General features: G+C 44.9%; 1 long non-coding RNA gene across 1 annotated transcript; it reads left to right on the forward strand.

Moving 5' to 3' along the window:
- Window positions 1-6: 6 nt before the first annotated feature.
- On the forward strand, window positions 7-1,898 carry LOC123127396 (uncharacterized). Its single transcript, XR_006462453.1, has 2 exons — window positions 7-1,341; window positions 1,569-1,898. It is a non-coding gene; the product is annotated as an uncharacterized lncRNA (long non-coding RNA).
- The last annotated feature ends 7,389 nt before the right edge of the window (window positions 1,899-9,287 follow it).

Below are 9,287 nucleotides of genomic sequence, written 5' to 3' on the forward strand. Positions count from 1 at the left end.
CCAACCACCTTCCCTCCCTAGCCCACCTGCCCCTGCGCAGGCCAGCCATCGGATCGACCCGTCGCCGTCCTCCCACGCGTGGCCGGCGTCGGATCCGCGCGTCGCCGTTCCTGCCAACCACCGGGTCGAGGGGGTGCTGGATCTGCCCCATCGCCGTCCTCCCGCGTCTTCCTGACGACGGATGCGCCTAGCGGGGCCGGTGAGCTCGGGGGTCGCCGGTGGCTCTCTCCTCCCCGTTCCTCTACCTCCTCCCTCCCATCCCGCTGCATCCAGCCCGGGCTTCTTCCTCTCCGATCACGGCCCAAAGTCCCTGATCCCGCCTCTGCTCCCCTCCCCCGCTCAACCACAGCCCCCCTCGTCTTCTCCGGTTGCCGTGGAAGACGAGCTGAAAGTCGGGGCCTAGCAGGCGACCACGATGTGCCGGAGCTCACCCCCGTGAACAGGCCCCAGAGAGGTAGGGAGAAGAGCTTCGACGCGTGAGGTCGCTGGCGCCCCCTTCTCAAAGTGCAGTATGTCATGGTCGCGCGTGCAGTTCGCCTCTGCACTGATGCACTTGCTCCCCGACGCAGGTCGTCTCGTTCATCTATGCAGTCCGCCGACACACAATTTTGTTTGTGCGGCCAAGAGGTCCTGGGAGGGCCGCCCCCAGCACAAGCAACCAAAAATATGGGGAGAGGGATGCGCTTCCGCTTGGACGTTGGCGACCTCTAGCTTGCGGGGAAGCTCCGGCTAGCGCGGACAACATGGCTCCTATGGAGATGTCGAATGCCATGGCTCCACTCGGCCGGAGTTTGCTGCAGCCCACATCTTCAGCGGGGGCAGCTCACGGCCCACCGGCGTGCAGTTTCGACAGCGGTTGCTTGCATATTGTTTCTGCTATTTTATTTTCCAGAGATCCCATTTGTTGTCTGGACCCCTTTTCATCTTGGTGCAGTTAGCTTCGCTGGTGGTGTGCAGTATCGACCAACAGCTCCCTCACCTCCCCACTCGTCCTCTTTTGCATGGATCCAGTGGTTGCGCACCTCCCCAGCGAGCCCTGCTTCCTCGCGACAAGCTCCGGTGTCATCCCGTCCGTGCTCCTGCCCCCCTCCCCCTCCCTTTCCATCGAGCTGGGCAGCGCTTTCCGCATTCATGTGGGATCCGGCGAGTTCCGTATCACTTGCAGCTCTCTTCGCCAATCTGTGCAGTTGGCATGTTTCGCCTGATGGAGTTCCTGCCGCCGAGTCAGCCAAGGCGACCGTCCCTGCACGTGCCTCTACCTCGCACCGTCGCGGCCGTCCCCCGCCTTTCACTACTTCGGCGATGACGCGGACCTGTTGGTCATGCTGCGGTTCACTCATGGTCAGTTAGAGGTCCACTTGCCGCCCCTGCTCGCGTTTCACTTCCTTAAAAGAGCCAACTTCGATCTCCAACGCCAGCATGGGGTCTGCACTGCATGGGTGTGGCCGGAGGGGGAATGGACGTGCTATCCATGGCGTGTTGTAGTACATTATTTCAGAATTTGATGTGCCTTTTTCAGTGCAGTGCAGTGCACTTCAGGTGCAGCTCACTGATTTTCTGGTGTGCAGTTACTCAAGGTCGTCCGCATCAGCTGAGGTGGGGCCTCCGACGAGAAGCTCCCATGGTGGATCTGAATTATGGTGTGTCGTGTGCAGTTGCTGGTTACCTGTAGCGCGATTCAGTAGTGAGAGCGTTGCAAACTTGCATTACTGTATCCCTTTAGGAAAAGAGTTTCTGCAGTTAGTCGGTTCCTGTATGTGCAGACTTTTGCATCATTTGTTGTCTCATGCAGTGCGTGCAGGGGTCATAGAGCAGTTCGGTCGTGAAAACTTTGTGCATAAAATATGCATATACAAAAAATGTTGGCTGCAAAAATATTAAAATCTGTTCATTTTTTATGTGAGTGTCGTTCACTTGTTCATCGCCTCCCTGTCTTTTTCTTTCCGGAAGTGCACTATCTTGTCACGTGCAAAACTAACATTGACCATGAAGTCCATAAATGTTTGTATTTTTTGTTTGTAAAAAGAGAAAAAACTCTCATGAGGTTCATTTTGATTCCAAGCTAATTAATAAATGTAGTTCGTTTGCCGCAACTATGTGGTACACCCCGTAAAATAAGAAAAAAATGTGGCTCATTGCTCAAGTAGTTATCTGAAAAGAAGCTCATTTCTTATTAGATGCAGTTCACTCGGCCAGTCCATGCGGTCCACTTGCCCAGTATATGCGCATGAAAAATAATAAGTATAGAAAAAGCAATAAAAATCTCATGCAGTTTACTTTTCGTAGTGTCGAGGTTCACTTTCGGTAGTGTTGCGGTTTACTTATGCTCGGGCTCTACGGTTCACTTATGCCCGGGCGTGAAGCACGGTCCACTTCCTCGTCTTGGAAAAATTATGTTCGACAAAATAAGTTATGCAAGACGCTTGCATGTCCGATGCAGTGCGGTTTTCAGTATGAAGCAGTGCGGTCGGCCGTATGATGTTGTTCATCTCGTAAGTGCAAACAAATTGTTACGGAAGCGGAGAAAAGTAATGTGGTTCACTTATTGATAATGTTGTGGTTCATTTACACCCGATGTGAAGTGTACTCTACTTTCTCGTCCTTGAAAAAATTATGTTTGAATAATAGACACCATGAAGTTCTCTTACCCGTCTGATGCAGTGCGGTTTTTCGTCCGATGCAGTGCGGTTTTCAGTCGGATGAAGTACTCACGTCAATTTGGGTGTCGCGGAAAACAGAGTGTCCGCATTTCGGTAAATTTAAAGCTGCTCTTAAACTGTAAGGAATTAGAGAGAGTGTTCTACATGAAAAGGTTGCGTCTCATCGATATCTTTCCAACGGCATATTATTTAAATCATTTCGACAATCGATTTGTAAAAAAATTCGCGAAAAACGGCCGCTGTCACTCGTCATCCGTCGTACGATTTTTAAAATTAACTTAAAACCATGAGGAATCTCAAAAACATTTCAACATATGAAAGTTGTGCCTCGTCCATAGCTTTTCAAAGGTATATTACACGCCTCGTTTCGACAAACGGTTGAAAAACTGAAGCGAAAACAGTACCGAAAATTTTAAAATTTTTGAAAAACAGAATTCTGCGATTTAGTAAATTTGAAACTGCTCTTAAACCGTAACGAATTAGAGAAAACAATAGTTATGAAAAAGATGCGCTTCGACGATATCTATCCAACAGTGTATCATTTGCCTCATTCCGACGAGCGCTTTAGAAAAAACGCGTAAAAACGCTCGCTGCCACTCTTTGTAGGCCGCACCATTTTTGAAACTGCTCTTAAATCGCGGGGAATCTCGAAAAGTATTCAACATGGCGAAGTTGCGCCTAATCCGTAGCTTTCGAACGGTATATTACACGCCTTGTTCCGATAAACGGTTAAAAAATTAGAGCAAAAACAGTACCAAAAAACACTACGCGCAGTTTTTTCCAACGCGAAGTTCACTAGTCTCTGTAATGCAGTGCTCTTGCTAAAGAAAGTGCAGTGCCCTCGCGTTGAGCATGCAGTGCGGAAGTGTTATCAGAATAACTATTCTGATAATATTATTAGAATAGACCCACTATATATATGTAGTGCGGCAAGAGTGTGGAGAGTGCAAACCCTAGCGAACAAGCGCTGAGGCTCGAGCTTATATAGTACTACTTATATAGTACTCATGTAGTACTAATATATAATGGGTGGTTTTCTATTTCTCTCCATAACAATCTTTTTAAATTGTGTAACGTACCAGTGAAGAAAACTACTTACGATTAACTGACGATCCACGTGTGTTGGTCGCACTTCCTGTCCTTCACGTGCGGTACACTACCCTCCGTTAAGTGAACAACCACACATGCGCCAAATTACCAGAAACATGTGAGAGTGTGTAAAAATAAAGAATTTAATTTCAACTATCGAAAAGGTTTGAGAGTATGTACAGTTTGCCGTTTCTCAATAATTATGGTTTGTTATCTTCGGCCTAAACTTGGTCAAACTTTACAAAGTTTGACTTCAGTCAAATTTAATATGCAGAGTAAATAAAAATGGAGGGCTACTACGTCCATCCGTATTTTTAGTCCACACCATTTTCTAATCAAAGTTTGATCACATATTTAGTTAATAGTTGTACAAATCAAATTACAGGGGAGCTGAAGACAAAGTTGTGAGAAGGCTTAGAAATCAATACAAAACTTATGCTCTTAGTACCAACGTCGATCCTTCTTCGAGGAAACATTTGGTTCAAAGCCAATTGTGTAATAAAATTGCACCAACGTGAAAAACGACTGCAGCTCCAACGCAACCAAGGTTAATTCATGAAGGATATCATCTTTGTGGGTAACAAGAAAAGAGCACTGATGGAAGGCAGCTTGTTTTTCATTGAAAATCGATCAGCTTCACCAGCCGATGCAACCATGAGCATCAATACGTCATCGTGGTGATGCATCATCCATTTGGCATCAAGTTTGAGTGCGGAACCAATGAAGTTCGACAAATCCTCATTGTGGTCTGTTTCTTCTCGGTAATCAAACTCGAGGAAGGAAGAACCACGTGGTAGAGGACAGTGAGGCAGAACAACAATGGCCATCCAATTTTATGCAGTTCCACTAAAATTGAGGAAGACATGCCCAGGTATGGATATACGCATAGTTGTTTGCAAAAATATAAAAAAGATATAGTGTTGTTACTTTGTCTTGGCAGTGGTACAAGATTAACAGCGACATCTCAATTGTCAATAAGAAATAAGGAAAAGTACACCAACAAACAGAAGCATCATGATTATCTTGATGGGAACTAAACCAGGATACCCGAGAAAAAAAGCATTTCTTCATTTAACCAGTGATAGTATTAGATTAGCAGCAGCAATAGGAGCGTATGGACAATGATCGCACAACCACCATGTACTTTTTGTTGAGACAACATGTATACCTCCAGTGAGGCATTAACCAGGACAACTTTTCGAGTGGCATTTCCTCTATAACAGTAAAAAATAGGTGATGTTGGACTAGCCGATGAACCCTAGCTACTGTACATGGGGAGCTGGGGAGTAGTGGCATAGAAGAAAACCCGCATGCAGTGAGCTGGGGAGCTGGACCAGTACAAGAAGTTATACCTCAGGTGGGCGAGATGTCGCTTAGGCGGGCGGGTGGAATCTGCCCACACGACGGCATCGATTAATGGTGCGGAGGACCTTCGTCCGCGCCAGTGCCGACTCTAAGAGGACGGTGCACATCGTCTTCCTCCATCGCCGACGGCGACAACGTCAACGCTGCACCTCCTCACCTCCCGCAGCACACGAGATTCGGCTAGATCTGTGACCACCGGTGAGGAGAGAGATAGAGTGGACACTGTCATCTTGTTTTGATATGGAGGGTGAGAGAGTGAGACGCGAGAAACCCTATCAAACAAGAGGCTATATATACAATGGAGTAAAAAAAATCTCTCCATAGCAGTGGTTTTAAATAGAATATGTGCGTTCCCGGAAAAAAGAAACGAAAACTGGCGGGCAATTTTTTTAACGTACGAAGGAAGAAAACTCGATCAAAAACACGCCCCCGCTTCCAGGTCGCGAGAGTCGTCGCACACACACACACATAGACATAGACATGCATATCCGTGTTTACGTAAAATTCCATCTCCATCTCCATCTCCATCTCCAATCATGTTTGTCCAACTGGCACATTATTTACGTTGTTAATTATACACAGAGCAATATTAATGTACATCATCTCTTGTTTGCGGGCATCCGGACCACTGCCATGCCCGCTCCTGACCAACCCGAACCCTCTTCATCACCCACGTGTGATTCCCACCCGAAATGGTAAGTGCCGCATTCATGCCCGGCCAGAGCGGACGCGACCTCTCACTGGCGTCGGCATTGAAGCGGCATGATGTCTACTACACAACCTTCTTCTTGTAGACGTTGTTGGGCCTCCAAGTGCAGAGGTTTGTAGGACAGTAGCAAATTTCCCTCAAGTGGATGACCTAAGGTTTATCAATCCGTAGGAGGCGTAGGATGAAGATGGTCTCTCTCAAGCAACCCTGCAACCAAATAACAAAGAGTCTCTTGTGTCCCCAACACACCCAATACAATGTTAAATTGTATAGGTGCACTAGTTCGGCGAAGAGATGGTGATACAAGTGCAATATGGACAATAGATAATAGTTTTTGTAATCTGAAATAATAAAAACAGCAAGGTAGCAAGTGATAAAAGTGAGTGTAAATGGTATTGCAATGTGTGGAAACAAGGCCTAGGGTTCATACTTTCGCTAGTGTAAGTTCCCTCAACAATACTAACATAATTGGATCACATAACTATCCCTCAACACGCAATAAAGAGTCACTCCAAAGTCACTAATAGTGGAGAACAAACGAAGAGATTATGGTAGGGTATGAAACCACCTCAAAGTTATTCTTTCCAATCAATCCGTTGGGCTATTCCTATAAGTGTCACAAACAGCCCTAGAGTTCGTACTAGAATAACACCTTAAGACACAAATCAACCAAAACCCTAATGTCACCTAGATACTCCAATGTCACCTCAAGTATCCGTGGGTATGATTATACGATATGCATCACACAATCTCAGATTCATCTATTCAACCAACACAAAGGACCTCAAAGAGTGCCCCAAAGTTCTACCGGAGAATCACGACGAAAACGTGTGCCAACCCCTATGCATAGGTTCCCAATGTCACGAAACCCGCAAATTGATCACCTTAACATACATCAAGTGGCACGTGGTATCCCATTGTCACCACAGATATCCACGGCAAGACATACATCAAGTGTTCTCAAATCTTTAAAGACTCAATCCGATAAGATAACTTCAAAGGGGAAACTCAATTCATTACAAGAGAGAAGAGGGGGAGGAGAAACATAAGATCCAACTATAGTAGAAAAGCTCACGATACATCAAGATCGTGCCAAATCAAGAACACGAGAGAGAGAGAGAGAGATCAAACACATAGCTACTGGTACATACCCTCAGCCCCGAGGGAGAACTACTCCCTCCTCGTCATGGAGAGCACCGGGATGATGAAGATGGCCATCGGTGAGGGTCCCCCCCTTCGGCAGGGTGCCGGAACAGGGTCCCGATTGATTTTTGGTGGCTACGGAGGCTTCTGGCGGTGAAACTCCTGATCTATTGTGCGTTCTGGAAGTTTTAGGGTATATGGAGTTATATAGGCAGAAGCACGTCAGGGGAGCCACGGGGGCCCCACGAGGCAGGGGGCACGCCCTAGGGGGGTGGGCGCACCCCCCACCCTCGTGGGCAGCTCTCGTATCTTCTCACGTGGGGTCCAAGTCCATCAGGTGTGTTTCCTTCCAAAAATAACTTCTCTAGTTGATTTCGTTCCAGTTCGATTCCGTCTGATATTCCTTTTCTTCAAAACACTGAAATAGGCATAAAACAACAAATCTGGGCTGGGCCTCCGGTTAATAGGTTAGTCCCAAAAATAATATAAAAGTGGATAATAAAGCCCAATATTGCCCACAATAGTAGATAATATAGCATGGAGCAATCAAAAATTATAGATACATTGGAGACGTATCAAGCATCCCCAAGCTTAATTTTTGCTCATCCTCGAGTAGGTAAATGATAAAAACGATAATTTTTGATGTGGAATGCTAGTTGGCATAATTTCAATGTAATTCTTCTTAATTGTGGCATGAATATTCAGATCCATAAGATTCAAGATAAAAGTTTAATATTGACATAAAAATAATAATACTTCAAGCATACTAACTTAAGCAATTATGTCTCTTCAAAATAACATGGCCAAAGAAAATTATCCCTACAAAATCATATAGTCTGGCTATGCTCCATCTTCACGACATAACATATTTAAATCATGCACAACCCTGATGACAAGCCAAGCAATTGTTTCATACTTTTGATGTTCTCAAACTTTTTCAATCTTCACGCAATACATGAGCATGAGCCATGGACATAGCACTATAGGTGGAATATAATGGTGGTTGTGGAGAAGACAAAAAGGGAGAAGATAGTCTCACATCAACTAGGCGTATCAACGGGCTATGGAGATGCCCATCAATAGATAACAATGTGAGTGAGTAGGGATTGTCATGCAACGTATGCACTAGAGCTATAAATGTATGAAAGCTCAACAAAAGAAACTAGTGGGTGTGCATCCAACTCGCTTGCTCACGAAGACCTAGGGCATTTTGAGGAAGCCCATCATTGGAATATACAAGCCGAGTTCTATAATGAAAAATTCCCACTGGTATATGAAAGTGATAACATGAGAGACTCTCTACTATGAAGATCATGGTGCTACTTTGAAGCACAAGTGTGGTAAAAGGATAGTAACATTGTCCCTTCTCTCTTTTTCTCTCATCATTTTTTTATTTATATTTTTTTTTGTTTGGGCCTTTTCTCCCTTTTTATGGCCTCTTTTTATTTGGGCTTCTTTGGCCTCTTTTATTTTTTTTATTTTTTTTCGTCTGGAGTCTCATCCCGACTTGTGGGGGAATCATAGTCTCCATCATCCTTTCCTCACTGGGACAATGCTCTAATAATGATGATCATCACACTTTTATTTTTCTTACAACTCAAGAATTACAACTCGATACTTAGAACAAGATATGACTCTATATGAATGCCTCCGGCGGTGTACCGGGATGTGCAATGATGCATGAGTGACATGTATGAAAGAATTATGAATGGTGGCCTTGACACAAATATGATGTCAACTACATGATCATGGAAAGCAATATGACAATGATGAAGCGTGTCATAATAATGGAATGGTGGAAATTTGCATGGCAATATATCTCGGAATGGCTATGGAAATGCCATAATAGGTAGGTATGGTGGCTGTTTTGAGGAAGGTATATGGTGGGTTTATGGTACCGGCGAAAGTTGCGCGGTACTAGAGAGGCTAGCAATGGTGGAAGGGTGAGAGTGCGTATAATCCATGGACTCAACATTAGTCACAAAGAACTCACATACTTATTGCAAAAATCTATTCGTTATCGAAACAAAGTACTACGCGCATGCTCCTAGGGGGATAGATTGGTAGAAAAAGACCATCGCTCGTCCCCGACCGCCACTCATAAAGAAGACAATCAATAAATAAATCATGCTCCGACTTCATCACATAATTGTTCACCATACGTGCATGCTACGGGAATCACAAACTTCAACACAAGTATTTCTCAAATTCATAACCACTAAACTAGCATGACTCTAATATTACCATCCTCATATCTCAAAACAATCATCAAGTATCAAACTTCTCTTAGTATTCAACACACTCATAAGAGAATCTTATTA

The sequence above is a fragment of the Triticum aestivum genome, chromosome 6A (genome assembly GCF_018294505.1).
Source record: "Triticum aestivum cultivar Chinese Spring chromosome 6A, IWGSC CS RefSeq v2.1, whole genome shotgun sequence".
Taxonomy (NCBI): domain Eukaryota; kingdom Viridiplantae; phylum Streptophyta; class Magnoliopsida; order Poales; family Poaceae; genus Triticum; species Triticum aestivum.